Here is a 22511-nt window from a genome sequence, read left to right as displayed (position 1 = left end):
TATTTATAACGTGCTGAATTCTGCAGACATCAGGGCGCACACAGACACACTTTGCTTGGGCTGATAACTTGGCATGCCAGGTTGTTATCCGCCGTTCCAGTCGCTGGAACGGGGGTGAACGCCACATTATTCCCATTAGCATAACACAAAATGCTAATGGAAATGTTGGAAAAACGTATTGAGTCTATGTACTTTACTGAGAAATGTAAAGTAGATGGAGTCTATAGTATGTATTTTTAGTTCTATTTATTTCTTTTGTTGTTTTAAAAAACATTTTTTTGCAGGAGAGGTTAGAACGTAAGGTGGGAAGAGAAATGAGGGAAGAGGCACCAAGCACTAATATGGAGGTGGCAGGTGGACCGGGGAAGATGTTGCGCGTGTGTTACTTCTAAGGCAGTGGGCAGTGTTTCTCATGCTGCTTGATTACAGCCCCCTGCAGAGTGATGTGTTGCACTATATAAAGAGGACTGTGATATGGATCAACGGTTTATAGTGATTGTTTCGACTGCCATATTTTCGAATGGCAAAGTATTGACTACAAATGTGGCGAAAAATGCTTTAATATTTTTAATGGGGGTCCCCCCAACCCCTGTTTTTTACCTCTTAACACCAATCTTAGTGTAAAAAAAAAACCTTTAGCTACAAAAAAATGCATTTTTTGCGATGCATTTTTGGTGAAACTTTTGGCATTCAAAACTATTTTTTCGAAACAATGCCTGGATACCGGATCAACAGCCTCTTTTATTGCTTGCAAGGTAGCTTGTGAGATTTTTTTGCCCCAAGAAGTAGGCTGTGTGGTCACAGTATTGGATGAGGAAGCTGATGAGGAGGAAGACAGCCTACCTCTTTCTAAGAAAGAAACAATCTTTCTGAGAGCATTGCAGTGGTTGGATTTGGTGTTGTAGCGCATGTAGGTGGTCCCGTAGGAGTAATGTCCAGGTAGTCTGCAACTTTGCACTCACTCATTTCACTTTAGTAGCTTTAGCCTTTGGTACATTCCCAACAGTGGTAAATAACTGCCACACCCATGATTCTCTCTGGGTGCTAGAGGTAGGCACGTCCTCTACCTCATTGTCTTGGTCCTCTTCATTGTCTTTGGAAGTACTGCGCTTTTTTGTTCTGTGGGTCCTCCAGCTGGTGGTGGTTCTTGGAGAGGAGGGATGGAAATAGCGGATGCCATTTTTAAGATAAATAGCAGTTTTGCTACTATTCTTCCAAGTATGTGTTTAGTACTAGATTGTTAATGGATAATGAGTAAGCATAGGTGTAAGAGCTGTGCAAGGGTACATTTGGAGCTTGAAAGTTCCTAGATCAGTAAAAAATGCAGTTCCGAACTGTCCTCGAAGCAAGGACCCGAACAGGAAGTGGATAGATAGCCACATAGATAGATTGTCTCGGGAGGATAGCTTAGCTGGTAACGTGCTTGCCTTGGAAGCAAGACAACATGAAGCAACACAGGTTTGATCCCCGGGTCCGCGCTTAGAAACCTCTGGGTATTAAGCGCGTTATAAATAACCTATCATATCATATCATATCATATCAAGTGTGTCCATGGACACGTTATCAGGCCGCGTGCAAGCACATTGTTACGTGCCATTGTCCGGAAGGTCTGCGATGACGTCAGACTTCCACGGATGTTGACATCAACAAAAACAGTGGAAAAGGTTACAGAAATTTGTATAGAAGTATTAAAAATGATGCTAGAAGGTGGGAAATGGCAGAGTTGTAAAGTGACACTTTGTAAATTAGACAAAAAATTTTGCTATGTTGGGGTAGGCATGATATTAGTAAGTTGTAGGAAAACAGCATGCACGGGTAAAAACCCATGAAGTTCAATGAAAAATCTTTTTTTAAAGGGACATTATGGTCAAGTTGCACGAATAAAAACCGAAGAAAATTCAATGAAAAACTTGGTTAAAAAGACAATATGGTTAAGTTGCATTAATAAAAACCTATGAAATTAATTGAAAAAACTTAGTTAATTCAATGAAAACAAGTTGTTACAGGGACGTTATGGTTACAAGCAAAACCGAAAAACCTCAGAAATTCTCCAGTTATGGTAAGATAAGCAACCATAGCTCCCGACACCACCGTGCACTGCTAAGACTAACACCCAGGACATAACTGGTGTATTTCTGATTTTTTTGGTTTTACTTGTAAACATAACGTCTCTGTAACAACTTGTTTTCATTGAATTTCATAGGTTTTTATTAGTGCAACTTAACCATAACGTTCTTTTGACAACATTTTTTTAATTGAATATATATTTAGGGTTGTATTACAAAAACTTTGCTAAAGGGACTTCATGGTCAAGTTGCACTAATAAAAACCTATGAAATTCATTCAAAAAACTGTTAAAGGAATGTTATGGTTACAAGTAAAACCGAAAAACCTCTGAAATTTGCGAGTTATGGTAAGCTAAGCAACCATAACTCATGCCACCACCGTGCACTGCTAAGACTAACACCCAAGACATGAAATATGACATCAGCAACGTTTTTCATTGAATTGCATAGGTTTGTCTTAGTGCAACTTAACCATAACGTCCCTTTAACAAAGTTTTTGTCATTGAATTTCATAGGTTTTTATTACTGCAACTTAACCATAATATCACTTTAATAAAGTTTTTTCATTGCATGCCATAGGTTTTGATTAGTGCAACTTAACCATAAGGTCCGTTTAAGATAGTTCTTTCATTGAACTGCATAGATTATCATTAGTGCAACTGAACCATAACCTCCCTGTAACAAAGTTTTTTCAGTGAATTTCATGGATTTTCACCAGTGCATGCTATTTTCCAACAATTTAGCAATACCATACTTACCCAAAGTAGCAATATTTGCATCCAATATACAAAGTTTCAACCTAAAGCTCTGCCATTTCACACCTTGTAGAATCATTTTCAAAACTTCTATACACTTTTTGCAACTTTATCAACTGATGTTGCGTCTTTACATGTCCACAAGCATCTGACTTCATCACAAACCTTACAGACATTGCCACGTGAGCATACACTAGTGGGCAGCATGATTATGTGTCTGAGAAAGTGTCTGCAGTTCGCAATCAGATCTGTGCTTCGCACACAGTTTGCAACTGCATTTTCTACAGATGTAGGAACTTTCAACTTCAAAATGTTCCCTTGCACAGCACCTACACCTATTCTTACTCATTATCCATTAACAATCTAGTGCACAGTACATACTTGGAAAAACCTTGGCAAAACTGCGTTTTATCTTAAAAATGGCATCAGCTATTGCCATCCTTCCTCTCCAAGAGCCACCAGCACCACCAGCTGGAGGACCTTCACATCAAAAAAGTTCAGTACTCCTAAAGACAATGAAGAGGACCAAGAGGATGAGGTACACTAAGTGCCTACTTCTACCATGCAGAGAGAATCATGGGCATGGCAATTCTTTACCACTGTTGGGAAGGTACAAAAGGCTAAAACTGTCAGAGTGAAATGCACTGAGTGCAACTGTGTACTCAGTCGCACACTGCCCGGACAGTACTCTTACGGGACTACCTGCATGTGCTGCCACGCCAAAATATTAGAAGTAACACATGTGCAGCATCTTCCCCTCTCAAGCTGCCCCTCCATATTAATGCTGGGTGCCTCATCCTTCTTTTTCCTCTCCACCTTTCGTACTAAGTTCTCCTGCCAAAAAAAGTAAATACATCAAAAAGCAAGAAAAGAAATGTTCCTTTAGAAACCACCTTCCGTTGTTAAAAAATAGAACTAAAAAAAACCCTATGCACTCCATCTACTTTACATTTCTCAGAGGCAATAATATTTTGCAACATTTCCATTAGCATTTAGTGTTATGCTAATGGGAATATTGTGGCGTTCATCCCCTCTTGCAGGGTCTGGAACAGTGGATACCAGCCCGGCAGTGCAAGTTATCCACCCAAGGGAAGCAAGGGTGAATAACAAGGTCACCGGGCCATTATCCCCCAATTCCAGCCACTGCAATGGAAGCAGAAGGCCATTAGCACCCCCGGTTCCCAAAGTGGGAACCCGAGGTACTAAAAAAATTGGATTTTCCAGGATGGCCACCGTGGAGAGGGAAAGCAGGGTTTCATACAGGGACCCTCTTCACTTTCCATGGCAGGCTGCAGAATGCGAAGAAAGAACCGCATGACCACATTACCACAAGCACATTGCTCTTCCCTTACAAACCTATCCCATTTTCAACTAACTATACCACAAAGCCATTCCCAGATGGACATGGCCACTTGAACCCCATGTGCTGTTCCTCATAGTCATAGCTAGTAGACAGATTATCCATATCATAACTTTATTGCATGACCCAGACAATGTGGCTGCTGGCCATGGCCACAGGCTTCACCTCAGTCATCAAAGGTATTTCACTATTTTTTGTTCCTACATTATAACACTTCTCAAAAAATAAAGCACGGCCACATTTCCAACACCATGCTTTAAAGTCTTTCCAAATGCTCTTTGCAGAAGTTTGCTGTAAATGGACCCATATACATTTTTTTGAAAACTGGCAAATGTATGCACATACAATAGTCAAATAACTTAGCCCCCACTTGACAAAATGGATTCAGACTTCACAAAAAACATTTCTATCTACATCTAAGATTTTATTTGCAAACGTTTGTGTACATTCCTCAAATGGTACCACATGTGTAAGCTTTTACAATATTTTAGTACCCCCCTCTAATGTTGTCCCCCTTGAGGAAACCTCACCAAACTTTCCAAAATAATTCACAGTGGGCCATACATTTTCATGCAAAGTTGGGTGAGGATTCGTCCAGGGGGAGCGAAGTTATAAACCAGCCAAAAGGTGCTCTTTGTATGAGTTCAGCAATGGACCATAAATACATGGCCGCTACCACAGGCCATGTAATGTATATAGAGAGAGACAGAGAGAGAGATAGAGAGAGGGCAAGCTACCTAGTTTGCATACCCACAATGCCTTGCTGTTGTGGCTCAGAACAGGACGTGAACATCCAGCAATGGCTAATAGGTGGCATAGTGGAATGTGTGACTTGCTTCAAATGGACTTTCCTATTTATACATATATAATAAGTGGCTGTTATGGTAGGCAAGCAACCATAACTCTGGCCACCAGTGTGCACTGCAAGAACTAACACCCATGACATCAAAGATGCCATCACTATTCTCATTGATAACATGCCATGTGCATTTAGTTTTCATGGAAAGCCTCCACAAGGGATTGTTATTGTAATGGTGGCAGAAAACTATCAAACATCATTGAACAACTATCATGAGATAAGTAGTTCACTCAGCTACACATTGCCATACACACCATTCTATTACAAACTTCCTTACAGTACATGAACCAACTCATGTGGACACGTAGCCATTGGGTGCACTATGCCCCATAGAAGTGTAATTGTACATTCTTGCCATGTGACATACTGAAATCATGAATGTATTCATTTTAGAGTTTTGGGTACGGTGCAACTTCTAATAGGTCGATACCATTGCCATAACAAGTTCATCATTGCACTACTGCATAAAACACATTATGACACCACAATGCATACAAATATTAGCATATAAAGATAATTTAAATTAGGCAAACAAAAAGCAATATTACCAGAAAGTGTTCATAATGTAACTGATTACCTTCAAGCACAGAAATTATTGGTGTATTTTACACTTTCTTCTTCCCCTATATGTATATATATCCTATGATATGAGTGAACCCTGAGGAAACTAGTGCAACAACATATAATAAGGGTGTTGCACACAAAGATGTACCTTTTTCATTTGTTACTTCCTGACTGGTAGTGAAGAAAAATCATATGACCTACTTATGTCAGTTAACAAGAAAGGGGGAGTCACACATGCCATGTCATCAGTGATGTGATCAACAAGATTTCTGATGGCATCTTTGATGTCATGAGTGTTATTCCTTGCACTGGACACTGGTGGCGCGAGTTCCGGTTGCGTAGCCTACCATAATTGCCGAATTTCAAGGGTGTTTCAGTTTGACCTCCAACCATAAGGTCTCTGTAACAACGTTTTTCCAATAAATAGGATGGGTTTTTGCCAGTACAACTTAATGAGAATGTCCCTGTAAGAACGTATTTTGCTAGTGAATTGCATGTATTGGTAGTAGGGCACTGTAAACATAACGTAGCTTGTGCATAGTGCATTTAGAAATGAGGTTACGTTTGTACTGCCGCACCTTCACCATAACGTCCCTTTAGGAATATTTTGAATGCCTAATTATAACTTACATTTTGTTTCAGAGTGTCACAATGCAAGTGGCAATGAAGGATGGCAGTGTGACGCGCATCTTATACCCTCTACACAATTATGTGGTAAATGGAAGGAACCGTGGTACTGTGGAAAACACTGCATTGGCATCTGGTGGAAATGGGTGGCTGTTCAAACAGATGGTTGTGCATGTTGCAGTGTGTTTGCAAGAGCGCAGGTGTGTGACAGGAAGCACAAACATTATTGCTATACTTGCAAAAAGCGCAGCAAGGCAAGGGGCCTCATTACGACCCTGTCGGTAAGTGAAAAACGATGCCGGTAAAGGATTACCGGCATCGCTTACCGCTAGGTCCGTTTACGATCTGAGTAAGTGCAATTAGCAGCACTGTAGTTAACGTTGCCGCTAACAGCACCAAGGGCGCGGGCACGCGACCCCCCATGCAGGAAATAGCGGCATGGCGCAATTTGGGGAACATCATGAGTCAAGCGGATATGCTCTTAACGCCCTTGCGAAGGCCGTAAAGTACCTTACCGCCATGGTGCAAATAGTGCCATCGCGGACCAACCGTAAATGGCCATGTGCAGTGGTCCCAGCTGCCACAGGTGCACCCAATCAGCACAGGTGGAGGCAATACAGACTCACCAAATACAAAAAGAGCACACCCCACCCCTTCCCACACCCATTCACACTCCACAATGATTCCAATATTGCAATGCAAGTGCTACAAAAACAACAACAACAACAACAGGCAGCACAGAGGAGATGCAGGAGGAGAAGGAGGGCAAGGCCAGCAAGCCCCACCAGCACAGCCAATGCCACCACGCAGGCAGCCCCCAATCCCACGCATCAGAGCCAGTCCATTCAACCTAACCCCTGAGCAGATCCACACCCTATACCGTCTGGACCGGGACACCATCACCACCATCGTGGACATGATACACAAAGACATTGTCAGCATGATAGAAACACCCACCGCCACCCCCCCCACTGAAGGTAGTGTCCATGCTCCACTTCCTGGCCACAGGCACCTACCAGCACACAGTGGGGCACTTGCATGGCATTTCACAACCATTATTCTCACGTACGCTGATCCAAGTGCTCGATGCCCTCCTCAAGCACACAGACGACCACATTTCCTTACCACGGTCTGCCCATGAGATTGCAAACACCAAAGTGGGTTTCCATGCACTCGCCGGCATACCTGGTTGCATTGGTGTCATCGACTGCATCCATGTGGAATTGGTGGTCCCACATGCCATTGAGGTAGTGTACCACAACCGTACGATATTCCACTCAATCAATGTGCAAATGGTATGTGACCCCAACAGGATCATCACACATTGTTGTGCCCGATTCCCCGGATCAACCCATGATTCAATGGTCCTGCGTAAATCCACAATACCACGCTACATGGAGCGACATGCAGGACAGAGATCCTGGCTTCTCGGTGAGTTGCATGTTAGGCTCATGAAAATGCAATGTGGGTAGGTGATTGGGGGAGAGAAGCATACTTTACCTGGCTGAAAGGGGGGGGGTGCATACTTTACCTGGCTGAAAGGGGGGGGAGAGATGAATACTTTACCTGGCTGAAAGGGGGGGGGGTAGATGCATACTTTACCTGGCTGCGACTACCATAGGCAATGGAGCCAGCTCATACCCTGAAGCAGCCCAAACTTTAGATGACACCTGAACACATAATGCCCGATGTAAGCAGCCCTACCATGTGAATGAAGGTGTGTCCCAACCATGACACAACCATCTGCAAGTGCACTGTACTGAATCGGACGGCATCCACCTCAAAGAAATGCACCTACATGCAATGACTTCAGCCAATACACGGCACCAAACACCATCAACTGAAAGGCCAGTCCCCCATAACTACGCAAGGAGGCACATGATGGACATAAACATCAATACACCACTACACAGACACAGAGGCCAAAATAAATTGCATAACAACATTTGTAGTGCTCAGTGAGGTCATCATGAGGCTGACAGCAATGTTGCCATGATGAGAGCATTGATATCACTGGACATCTGCCAGATCACCAAAACAACCGCTATGGACTAACACAGTGGATGGGCACTCACAAGGCACTGGACCCCCCTGCATACACTGGTTGATGGCCTGCAAAACAGTCCATGAGAGGAATACACATATACCGGTCACATAGTGTGACTCCATTCGTGCATGTAAATGTTGTACAAAGTAAGAGATGAATGCATGCCATGCTGGCACGTCATGATTTGAAGTTTGATGTCATGACTGACACATACATTGTTGCCCACATACAGGTGATGCAGGCTATCCCTTGAAGAGGTGGCTCCTTACCCCAGTCCGGAACCCACAGAACCAGCACGAGGAGGACTATAATCGTGCACATACACGAACCCGTGTGGTGATTGAGCAGACATTTCAGCTCTTGAAGGCACGGTTTCGCTGCCTCATCAGGTCTGGTGGGGCACTCCTGTACCGACATGAGAAGGTGGCGAAGAACGTCATGGTATGTGTAATGCTACACAATATGTGCATTAGACGAAATGTGCCCCTGCCCCCTGACGCTGAACTGCAACCACCTGACAATGAAGATGAGGAGGGTGCAGATGGGGCAGCACCTCAGGGAGGAGGCGATGCACAGGAGGGACGTGCCATGCGTCAAACTCTCATTAATCAATGCTTCTAGCACACACGGATGGCGTGTGTCACATGGAGTTGGCACTTGGGGCACTGTGTGTGTCTGGGACATGCACACTGTGGGCTGTTCACCAATAAAGCACACATACGCAATGAGCAATGTCCACACATGTGATTTGTGCACAAGCAAAAAGTGTATTGAAAATGTGATTTGAATGAACACACCCACTCCCCCCTCCCCCCTCAACTCCCCGCAAAAGTGTGTGGATGCCTGTGGTGTCGTGCATAATGTGTGATTGTTCCACTGGGCGGCCTCTATTGGTAGCCCCCTCTCCCGGCCCCCGGGGAACCCCTGCCTGAACTCCGCAGGTTCCTGCCCGATCTGCGGACCGGGCTGCTTGGGGTCGAACTGGCAGCAGAGGAGGTACTTGACTGTTCACAAGGACGCATGTCCCTCATGGTTTGAACGAGCTCCGAGAGCACGTGCCGCACCGCGGCGAGTTCTGCACAGATATCCTTGGTGGAGGATTGTATGGCTGCCTTCACAGTATCTGCACATTGGTGCATTTCCACCCTTGCACCTCCACATTTGGCCACATGCTGAGTCAGGAATGAGGATAGTTGATGTTGGCGTGTGACGATTTGGTCCAGCGACTCTTGGTTTTTTTGGGCAATGGATATTGCCAGTGGGGTGTCGATAGTGCTGCTCCCCTCCTGCACATCTTCCACTGGGCATGGAATGGCTGGCCATAAGTCATCAGGGGATTGCCCCTGTGTGCCATCATCATGCTGGCTGCATGGGGACAGGTAGGGGGAATGAGGGTGGGCAGTGGGGGGACATACTACAACATCAGCATACTTCACATCACTATCCGAGCTTGCTGCAATGGCAGCAGTCTCCCCAATCGTGCTGCTTCCTGCAGACACAGTCCCTTCAGTGGGCACCAGTTGATGGATGTCTGTTGCTGGTGGTACAGTGGTGCTTGCCTTGGTGATTATCAGTGCCCTGGCCTGTGTTGTGCCCGCAGACTTTGGCTGCTGTGGGAGTTTGTTTTGTACAGCAGAGGTGGAGGGTTGGTGTGGTGGTACTTCGGGCCTGGCCTTCTTGGCAGGTGTGGTGCCAGTGTCTTCATCGCCAGGGTCTGAATGAGAGCCTGTGGTGGAGCAAAGGAGGGAAAGTGTTATTGGTGGGTCTGCGGACATTGAGCAGGCATTGTGATGACTGCCATCATTTTGATAACTAGATGGTGCACATTGGAGGCAATGACATACAGGTTGTCTCCCTTTTGGGTGGAAGAAGCATGGGTGCCTACAGTAAGGGTGTGCATACTGCATGTGTACAGGGTGGAGGTTACAAATGCCAGGCAGTCTTCTGCTGATGTGTTGCATTAACCCTATTAGGCAACATTGCGCTTCACATGATTCTGGACTTCAGTAAGTTTGGCATTGCTTGATTTAAGGCACCTACCTGCGTCACCTGATGTCGGGGCTCCTCTCTCCATTTCTCCAACCCCCTCAATGCTCTCGATGTCAATGGTTGTGGCACATATCTCCTCCCACGGCTGCAATTGTATTGGTGACTCTGCTCCTCCACCAGTTGCCATGGCCAGGTTTCTGTTAGCAGACAGTACACTCCTTACGCGGAGCCGCAGATTGTCCCACCTTTTCCGGCACTGTCTTGTGTTGCGGGGTGTTGTGTCAACTGCACTGACCCGCTGTGCTTCTATGGCCCATATGGCCTTCTTCCGTGCTATCGCCGGTCTGGTCATCTCTGTTGAGAATACGACATTGGCGTTTTCCTGTAGGGTATCGGCCAACATGTTGAGCTCCTCCCTACTGAAGTGCTCCTGCCGCAGCCGATCGCAACTTTTTTTAAACAACTTTCGGCATTCTGACGATGGGTGGATGTAGGTGAAGGTATGTGGCGAGTCGGGAGGTCAGATGTCCACTGGTTACGGAGGATGGCAATGGATTGTGTTTTTAAAGATGGCCGCTGTGCTCTTTCCCGTGCCGTTGCGATGACGCAACTTCCGGATCAGCTTATTTACGTTCACCGCTAATAGCTGTCACCGCTATTTGCGGTGATCGCTAATATCGGTGGGAGGAGTGGTGGTAGTGCACCTTGCACGGCATACGGTGCCGGTAGGTGCCGTTTTGGGACGTTACCGGCATGGCGCTGATTACATTACCGGCATGGTGCAATGCACGTGCCCGAGAGGTCGTAATGTACCGCTTTTAAGGGTTTCTGGCCAGCACGACACGTTAGTTGTGCCATGCCAGTAATGTCCATTACTTACCGCCAGGGTCCTAATGAGACCCAATGTGTACACAATTCGGAAATGCAGTAATATCAAGTAGAAGGCTACTTGTGGGAAACACTGTTTGTGCTGTGAAACCATACATTCCAATTTGTACAGTATGGCAATGGCACAAGTTGTACAAATACAGAAATACACTTCTTCACTATGTACCCCGTTTCTCCATTTCCAGGCCACATACAAATTATGTGTCTGCATGGGTGTCTGCATATTGGGCTACAAAATTAAACAGGAGTTTGCAAACATAAGCATTACTTGGCCTACTGCCTCCCTCAGCACAAAGGCCAGGGAAAATCATGTTGCATAGTATGCATTTGTCCCTCCACAACCAACTGCAATAATATCGTCAGGATGGAGCGTCACCAAAGTCGCATACAAACAAACGAAAAACAATGACTTCATTGTAAATACTGCATACGTGTAATTACCCACATCATTCACTATAGACATAACTCCCATTAGACTCTGCTTTCCATTAACTCTCAGGCAATATATGTGCAATTCTCCTACAAAGCATATACTGTGGCTGGTACAACACGCACCCATAAGCTCATGCTCTGTAGTTAGGTCAACAAATGTACTGTATTGCACAGCCTGTGCGTCCACTTCATACCCAGAAAGCTTGTTGCGCAATCTTGTGTCCTCCACAGTTCCAAATATCAGATGTCCATGTGCAAAAGGGGCGTATGTTACATGTAAAACCCTGCAAGTGTCGCAATGACAGCCAACCTTTGCAGGTGTGTGCACGTGAGTAGGGGAATACATTTCAACCAGGGTCAGGGATATCATTTGTAGTGGTGGCTCTTAAAAGAGCAATTTTCTTTTTTTTATTTTCTTTTTTTATTTGATTTAGTTGAAATAAATCAACCTTTCAAATACAAGTATAAAATACATATACATACACAACTTTATAAAATTTTACACAAGTAATAAAATAATAAAGTTAAATACCAAAAAAAGGAACATACAAGATTATTAATCCTAGTCTTTGTCTTTAGACACCATTTTAAAACAAGCAGTGACAAAATGAACCATAGGAAAACCTCAGAGGTTGTCGATTAGAAGAAAAGTTCAGGAATGGTGACAGCCATTATTGAATCTCTAATTTTAGGCTTGAAAGAAAGTTTACAGTAGCAATCTGAAATAGTAAATACCCAGAGCCTAGAATTAGAGACTAGGTCAAGTCATAAGTGGCGAGACGTAAATAATTAGTGTCGCGCAAAATGAATTTCTAGCATAGAACGTAGAACTGTGCATTCTGTGATGAGGTGCATCAAGGTCTCTCGAGTGTCCCTCGAATCGCAAAAGCGGCAATAATTACTCAGCAGTCTGCTTTTGACTTGTAACTCTCTGGTGACCCACAGATTGAATCGTAATCTTAAAATATTGTTCCGATATTTGGGAGATGGACAGCGAATTAAGTAGGTTGGTAATGTTCCCACTTTTTTTGATGTGGAAATCGAAATTCATCAGCATCTTGATATACCAGACATACAGTTCTAGTAAAAATCCAGTCTGTGATATATATTTTCAGTTCTGCTTTGTCTGGATATTGCAGTAGTAGATCTAATGATATATCCGCCAGGATGAGCACACAATAGACACTCGTCAACCAAGATTTGATAAACAACGGTTTTGATGAGAAAATGTATGATGAAACATGTTTCAATAGAACTTGAGATGTTGTTGACAGCAAACATTTTCTAAAAAAGGAACATTTGCGCCAATTGAAAATTGCCTGTACTGAGACTAAAACAAGTTTGTATCTTATCCAGGCAACTGGGATGCAATTCGGGAGATGTAGTATTCAGCGCCAATATTTTGCTTCCCATTTTGCCAATTGTGAGGAGGGTATTTCTTGAAAAGTTTCCAGCCCATATAGTAGAGCTGGAACAGTTTTCGTGATCCAAAAATGCCATGCTGGCAAGATCGAGAATTTACCGTATTTATACATTAGAATAGTGGCTTGTGATATGAATGATGTTAACCTTGATTCCAGCCTCATTAAATGGCCTGTTGGATGAATTAAATTCTCAAAGACAATGCCGAGATAATTTTCTTTTAAACAGCTGACACCGTAACTCTTTTTGCAGGCTTTTAAATTTGTATTAAGTTGTTGCATGGTGCATCACATTCCAACAGTAGCATCTTCAGTGCAGCCTGTCGATCGGAAAATCAGATGTCATTGCCGCTGGGCAACAATGTATTGCCATTTACATTGAGACACTGGACATATCGCTAACCAATGTTGTCATTGTCACAGTACATCCCAGCAGCATGCAGAAAGTTACACATGCTTTTGTTGATAAGACGCCTTCCCACCTCTGGCTACCAATAGCATTCATTGGAATACTTATAAGCTGGATGTGGTGGTATACTTGGGAAAAGCACCTTTGCAGTGGGAAACATGTGCTGCACTTATTTCATCATCTTTTTCAGTTGACGGTACACACTTGCACAAGCTATGGAACCCACAAGCAAAGCTCCAAGTGCACTACCACAACATGTACAGTACCTAAAGTGGTCACTCGTCCACATTCTGCAAGCAAATGGTCGGATCTACGGACCGGGACACCGCACCACAAAGCCTCCACTTCGTCCAAATTCAAATTGCCATTAAGTCCTCTTTCCAAGGCATACTGGAGAAATTGTGCCACAAAGCGATCCCCCACTATAATAACTGTCCGTCTCCCCATCTCCACCAGCCGCACGACACAAACTAATGAAAGAAAATATGTCCGCCCTTTCGTGTGACACACTCTCTAATCGCCTGATTGAACCATTGCAACAATCGCTTTCCCATTGGGCAGTATGTACAGAAGCGCACAATTTAGCATGTGCACCTTGCTAAGTATCGTGAGAGCAGTGCCTCAGTGAATCATGAACAGTCCTTCTTCCCTTTCCAATATCCTCTTCCCAGCACACCCTTATTACGTATTGTGAGAGAGGGTTTTCGGTGAATGGAGTAATATGGAGGGAGATGGGAGGATGGTATAGTTTCATAAGACGTAACACAGATAGCATGTACACAATATGATGTACCAATGTCACAGTGACAGAACACACAGTGACTGGGGACAGAACAAGAGATGCGTACACAGACTTCCAGGCACTGTTGAGATTTGAAAATGCTTATTTGACAGAAACAAGTGAATGGTTAATGTAACCATAGAGATTTATGTACGTCTTTGAATAGAATATCCAGGGGTGAGGGTTTGGGAGAAATGTGAATGTTAGCATGTGCCACACTTAGACAAAATTCTTAGCCTTAGCTTGCATCACATCTAGATATAAATGTGAATGTTGGCATGTGCCACACTTAAACAGAATTCTTAGCCTTAGCTTGCATCACATCCAGGCAGGATTATAAATGTTAGCATGTGCCACACTTAGACGGAATTCCTTGCCTTAGCTTGCATCATATCTAGATAGAAATGTAAATGTTGGCATGTGCCACACTTAGACGAAATTCTTAGCCTTAGCTTGCATCACATCTAGATAGAAATGTGAATGTTAGCATGTGCCACATTTAGACGGGATTCTTGGCCTTAGACTTCATCACTTCTAGATAGAAATGTGAATATTGGCATGTGTCTCACTTGGATGGAGTTTTTAAGATTGGCCTCCATCGCATCTATACAAAACCTGAATGTTAGAACACTTAAATGAAACTGTGAATGATGACAAGTGCAACACTGGAATGGAATTGTGATCACTGGCCTGTCTCACATCTAGACAGAATATTGAAAGTTAGCAAGCACGACAGTCCGACGTAATAGTGAATGATAGTAGGCATCACACCTAGACATAATTGCAAGGACAGCAATGCCAACCAAACCACTAACAATTTCATCTTTCTGCATACTCCTCTCAAACTCTAACCAAACACAACCACAAGCCTAACACGTAGCAAATCACACAATCTTCACTACACAGCAACAACAAAGCAAACCGCACATAGACTTGCACAACAGTACACAACGACTATCGACCATATAACACCCCAAGCTCAGCCAACGGACCCACCGGGCTGAGGCTGCCAACAGCACATCACTGCTATCTAGCACTTTTCCAGCTCATTCCCACTAACCCACCTCCCTTCTCCACCCCGCCGCTCCCTCTTTCAGAGCCGCCAGAGCGCCAGGGGACCACTCCGGTGGTGATAGTGTGCGGTACAAATATCCTTTTACATTAACATTAACGTTATGGTATTAGGGTATGTTTGTGTGTCCATAGCATAGTAACTTAGCAGTACACAGTGCACATTCGCCCTGAGATACATGAGCAGGGGGGGTCAGATTGCACCACCCCCACTCAAGGTAGATTTGTTTTCAGTCTAACAATCTAGAACCCTCACAGTCAAGGAACCACTTCATGTCTACACTTATCCTTGCACTTGCCAGCTCAGGCTGTAGGTGGAAGCTTTCTATTTTGTATTGTTCGTATGTTCTGCACTCTGCCCTCCCCTTCCCATTCACTTGCACACTCTCAATGTGAGCTGGCTACACAAATTGCACAAGATACCATAGCTCATCCTATTATAGATTGCACACACTGAATGCGTAACAACATGATGTCTGCCACGTACCTTCTGCACTCCACAATATTGTCTTCCCATTATTATACATGCACTACAAATGTCAGAAAAGTAATCCTACCAAAAGCAACAAGGAATATATATCATGAACGGTAAGCAACTGCATGCAGTGAGTGCACACAAGCAGGGTGCATGCCCCTTACCTTGCACACTGCCACCATAGCATCCTACCTTTAACTGAACAAACAGATCTTATGTCAGTGTTTCGGTACACATTACACCCAACAGCCACATTGCTCATTGACTTAGCCTGTACAGTGTCAATGCTCTACCTGCCTTTGTAAAAACAGACGGATGTGCCACATGTACTCAGCACAATTGTGCAGAATCTGCGGCAGTACCGTGCAGCAGAGTGGAAGGGGTTCACTGGTTGTTGGGGGGGGGGCTGTAACACAGGGGTGGGGATTGCTTCTTGAGTATTGTCTCTAAAAACATTGTTCTTTTTTTGTGATTTTTTTTAATTTTGTCATGTTTATGTTATGCATTCATACATTTTTCTGTTTGTTTTCCTCTCTTTTGATTACTGTCTGTTTGCTGCTCCTCCTGACATTTTTCTCAATCGAAGATGAACCCTTATCTTACATGTCTACAGAATTCTCTCCAATGCTTCGTGCAGACTGGCAAACACAACAGCATTGCCAATTGAAGTCAAAAAATGCCATTTCCTGGAAACCACTGGAAATCTTTCTGGTTATTAATGCTTTCATAGTCAGCGCAGAAAATCCCAGCCCTGCACATAAAGTAGCACATGGTACTGTTAATCCAGCATCTTGTGACCTCTGCCTGTGGACAACATGCACCGGCCTGCTCCCATTTTCCTCTCGGTGTCATCGAGGAGAAAATCATCTTTGCAGTAGGAAATAGTTGCATCACAGCTGTCATTAACTTCTGTCAGTTAGCAAGCAAACGTGAGCATGGCATGTTCCCCAAAAGTAGCCCTCCGAAATGCACTACCACCTCATCTGCAGTACCAACAGAGGCAAACCTTTTGCAAAGCAGATCCATGCACACAAAACCCCACTCGTAAAGTGTGCCCCAAAAAGCCTGCACTCCTTCCAACTGAAAGTCAGTATCGAAGCCTCTTTCTACAGCATATTTGTGTAGATCATGCACAAAAGTATCACCGACTATAAGCATGCACCATCTGTCCATCCCTGCCAACCTCACAGCATGCAATTTTCGGTCAATTTGGCATTGCCCCTTCCGGCGAACCACACCCTTCAATTCTCATTGGAAAATCCCCACGCTTCCATTCGCGAAGGCTCCATGATCACAAGGCCATGATGTGGCACTTGCACTTGGCCAGGTATAGCTAGGGTCACGCCTCAATAAAGCAGACCCAATAGTTGTATCCTTTGAACTGCTGGAAATTGCAACAAGCATTACTGCCGTCTACGTCCTACAGTCATAGCTTTCTGACTGCATGGCCTATAGCCTATGGCCTTTGGCCATTGACCCAACAGTGTACATCGTCAGCACTCTGAGTGAAGTTGCTGTAAAAAGGTCGCGGCAGAAGCTATCGGGCCGACACTTCTCACCTCTCCAGTTATCTGCAAATTGATGTTGTACGCACGTAAACTGCTGGCACTCCTCTCTGTCTTCTTTCACTTACCTACATATGTCACATGAAACACTTCTGAATCCCCCACTCGTTATCTCCTTTCTTGCCACTAACACATGCCGTACAGTACATTTTCCAGACCTTTCCTGATACACCATGGCAGCGTTTCCTAAAAATGTTGACGCACATCAAGCTTCCCTCCAGCCAACCACCGGACGTGTCCAACATTCCCCGACATCACGCCGTACCGCGCACCAGTGACACATCGGCCTGCAGAGCGAACAGGGATATCACACATTTTTTGGGATGTACATTTCAGTACTTTGCAACAAAAGTACTGATCCGATATATACCAAACACACAAAAGCCCGTTTTCTGGCACAGGCCCTCACTCCTGCTGCAAATTTGGTGAAAATCCGTCCAGCCGTTCGGGCTGTAGCCGTGTGCAAAGTTTTTCCCCATCAGTCTATGAGAAAAAAATGTGGGACTGTAGGATTGTTTAGCATGTTTTGGGAGCACAGAGCAAAGCACCACTGCACAGGATCAATGTATAGCATGTTTTTGAAGTGCAGCACCACTGCATGGGTTTGGTGCATTGCTATAAGGTGGTACAGCAAGGCATGTGTTGCAAGTGTAACATGAACATGTAAATGAAAACAGGCTATGCAGTCAAAAACGATTTATACATATAAAATGCAAATAATTTTTTTTCACAGTTAAAAGCATATATTTGTTTTACCTGAAATTCCTCTGTTGCAAGAGACACATTTGAGGATTAATGAACTAACCTCATTAACAAAAAACTAACATGCTAACTCATTAATAAAATAATGTGTTCTTCAGTGCAAAATGGATGGAAAAGACAGGCTCTGAAAGTCATTTTAAACGCACATATAGATTTTTTTTTTCTTTTTGCTGCTCTGTGCTGCTCTGTCCACAGTATTTGCAGGAAGCAAAGACTCGAATAGCAGGAAATCAGTTTTGTTACAGTTGCTTACTGTAAAAGATTTCTATTGTGTGCAGGAGGAGGATAGAACATGAGGGATTCTTATTGGACAAGCATCATATTAGAGGCTATAACCAAGTTTTCTTGTAGAATCTGGGGGAAGGAGAGAGGCAGAATACATTTTAGACAGATCGGAGAAAGACCTGACCGGTAGCTGTGGAGTTCCTGATTGAAAAAGCAGATCCCAGCTGCACTGCTGCAGAGACTGGGGATCCCAGACAATAATCCCCGGTTTGAGTAACGGCTGATGCCTGTTCTCACTGGAGGTGCTTGAAGAGGGAATTGCCACATCCAGAAGGCGACAAGCCGAAGAATTTCACATGCTGAACAGATTAGGTAATTATACATTGCAAAGTACGGGGGCAGTGTGCGTGAATGCAAAACTATTCAGTCAGTGTAGAAGAAAGAAGTCCAGTGTCTTATCAACAGGTTTAATGTTGCGACTGCTCTCGTCGCCCTCTTCTCATTTTGTTACAGATAATGTTGACTGTGCTATTTCATTTATTTCTGTAAAAAGAGTAAGATCGTGTTTAAATGCAACTTTTATAATACACAAAAATATCTGAAAGCAGACGGGTGTTTTATTTTCTCTTTCCTTTGTGCATTTACCATTACAGTGCTGATGATGTGGGGAGATGTTTAGACAGTGCAATTGTCATTTTTAAGGTAGCTAAAAATAAGACTTGGCTGCAGCTGTGTGCACGATTTCATTCAGTATGAGCAATTATAAATAACTGTGTGTGTGAAATAGCCTGCTGAAGGTAAATGAGTCAGCAGAAATAGAGACCCAGGACATAGTTCACTGTTGTATATAAAATAGTGAGTGTACCACATGTTAGCTCGCTGTTGTAAATAATTCTGTGAAAACTGCCCATGGTGGCACACTAAAAATGAAAATGTGGTATTTCTGAAATGTAGGCCTGAGGTCTCTCTAGTGATCGCACGAACAATCTAAACAAAAATAAGGGGTTCTGGATATTGGGGCCACAAATAAAACAAAGGAATTATGCTCACCAAAAATACCACCAACCACGCATACCAACAACGCATACCAACCACGCATAACAACCGCGCATACCAACAAATGTATACCATCTAAATATGTCTGTGTACTGAAATAATGCATATCCACTGTATTATTATTATACATAACCCAATCTGAATACAAGGAGTGATTGTTGCTAAATTATTTTTTCGGCGATAAGAAAATACCGCCAGGCCCCAAATCTACACAAAATACCCAACATATTTATGGTGCGTTGCAGGCCGGGAAAGTGATCATAGAGCACCTACCGGGCGTGGCAAGCGTGTCTCACACTGCCATCTGTACATTAGAGGGAACCCATTTCATAATAGCAGTGTCCCACTAAAAACGAATTTCAGAATGTCTCAAATGGAAGCCACATTCCCATAGCTAGTGCAATATTTAGAGGCAAAGTTGTTTGCACATGGGACGTGGTCATCGAACAATGCCACAGAATGGCACGACCGGATTCATGGTGAAGTGCAGAAAGAAAAACTAGACAGTATTTTTGCAGCAGGCAGCATAATGCAGGTCTGCCTTCAGCGATTATTAAATGCAGCTGACAAACATGCAGAAAAAGACTGTTTAATACGGCTATGTGCCAAAATATGGTTTATTTTTAATAGGTCCCTGCGAATGCAAGAAAATGATACCCAGCTAATTAACAGGTTAAAGACTGACTTAGATGGGGCAAGTAAATAAGAGGAGATGTTAAGAACAGAATTAGAAGGATGTCAGAAAGACATGCAATTAAAATGCAGAGATTTTGATATTCGGTTGTCCAAAAGCAAGAAACAGTTTCAAGACAGTGAGCAAGAATTGGTACACTTAAAAGCCTTAGTGGATCACATTAGACAGGATAAAAATGAGATTGTTTCAGAAATGCAGATTTTACAAAAAGAACATTTTGAAAAAAAGTGATCTCCAAGGTGCAGAGCAAGAAATGGTTAAAATGATTCAAGAAAAAGATAAGAGAAACAAAGAATTCAATGAATGCCAAATGCAAATGTGCGACATGCAGGAGGTAATAAATAAAATGAGTGATGAAAACAACTATCTGCAAAATGAAGCACGCAGGCTCCTTAAAAAGTGCAAAGACTTAGAACAACAAATGTGCATTCCCAGGTCCCAGGAGAGGCGGCAGGGTACTACATTCAATGGAGTGGAGGTGAATTCTAGTTCTGCCCAAAGAGCTAGTGCTCCAGTAACTGGGCCGGTGACTGAACTTGGTTGCAGCGTCCTTGGGGGATTTGATACTCCCATTGGGGGCAGCCACCAATCCCATACACCTGGAACCAGGATTGAGTCACCAAGTAGTGCAATTCCATGCATTGCAACAAGTAGCCCCATAAACATAATGAAATCTATTAAAGCTCTGATCAAACTATTTAAAAAAGGAGGGGAATGCTGCATTGAGGATCACTTAGAAGTGGTTCATGACATTTTTAAAGCACTCCAAATACCTAAGGAACAGTACAGACAATATTTTCATTTAACTTTAGATGCTCCGACGGCCAGCATCATAAGGGGATTAAATGAACAGCAGAATATGACATGGGTGGAGTTTGAAAAAGAAATTAGGCGTCATTTTTCTCCTTTTCAGTCATTGCAGGAGGCAAAGAAAGTCGCTTACACAATCACTGCTGGGCCTAACACATCCCCTCGCCAATTTTTACAGGACTTAAAAAGGGCATTTTCCCGCTTTGATGTATCTTTTGACCCCAATTACAATGGGTTTAAAACTGCCTACTTTTATGGGCTACAGAAAGACATCATATCACAATTGTTCCGTGAATTTGACCGTGACAAGTCCCTTGAATGGATTGTACATCAAAGGACAAAACTATATGAGGTACTCTTTTGTCAGGGTAGAGAAAGTTATAAAATGAAAGATATTAGACCTAAATCTAAAGAACCCTCAGCCACAGTGATGGAAATCAGGTCAGCCAAAATGTCCCTTGAGTCTGCTCAAAGTCCAGGTAAAAATAATGTTACACCTGAACAAAGGGTTAATCAACAAAGGTCATCACACTCTGCACCAATGTTTCAATCACATGATCCTAGTAATAGGGAGAACTACATCAGTCCTAGGTATTTAGGAGATAGGCCCCGGGCAGGATATCGGCCTGATATGTCAGGTATGAACTATAATCAGAGACAACATCAAGATCAAAGAAATGATTGTCCCTACCAGACATTGGGGACACAGAGCAGATTTGATCCCAACACCATGATATATGGTAATCAGGATAGACCCCGATATGTGGATCGATTTGCTGATAATCGGAATCAACATAGGGGTCAGTACCCACAACATGAGAGACAGGACATGAGACAAAACATTAATTACACTCCATGTCAGTACAATGATTCCCCACCAGGGGACTACAACCAAAGGATGGGTGCACCTCTCTCCCCTCCACAAATGAATCAAGAGTTCAGGAACCATCCCAATAGAAATCACTCACCTGAGAGGTATCAGAATAGATCCAATCATGGGGAAAACAACCAATATCGACCTAGGCCACAGAAAGAGGATTCTAGAGAGATGGAAAGGTTCCAGTGCCTCGAGGCCCAAGTGAAAATGTTAGCTGAGCAAATAGGGAAGCTCTATACAGCACAAAAACAACCATCCAAAGAGGGGGCTGATGGCCATAGCAGTGACCGGGGGGCTTCTTCTGAAAAGTGACTAAGTACTCATGATACCTACAGCGCCGAAAAGACAGATTGCTCTGATGTAATTTTGCATAATGACTCTGAGATGTCTAATGATTTAAAACTGAAAATGCCAGTAAATGAACATGTAACAGAAAGTGCAAATAATTCTAAAAAAGAGGTATGGTTTAACCTAGGGCTAAATCAAACATTGAAGGTTTGTGCAAATGAAAAAGAAACACCTGAAATTCCAAAAGAACAAAGGGACAGATTTAAGAAAAATGACTCATGCATGGGGAATACCAGTGAACGGGAAGTAAGTGGGGATGCTATAGCTCCTTCGCTGGACAGTCAAAACGGTGAACAAACAGACATAAAAAGGAAATACTCAAAAGGAGGGTACAAATCAATCACCTGAAGAATTCTTTGAGCCACATATTTTTGAAGAGGCTGAAAGGGCTGGTACCACACTAAATGATCACAAATGCACAGAATTAAAC

Source organism: Ambystoma mexicanum, chromosome 1p (genome assembly GCF_040938575.1).
Source record: "Ambystoma mexicanum isolate Mex_15411 chromosome 1p, UKY_AmexF1_1, whole genome shotgun sequence".
In the NCBI taxonomy this organism is placed as follows: Eukaryota; Metazoa; Chordata; class Amphibia; order Caudata; family Ambystomatidae; genus Ambystoma; species Ambystoma mexicanum.
The sequence above is the reverse complement of the archived record's forward strand: the minus strand, read 5'-3'. Positions refer to the sequence as shown.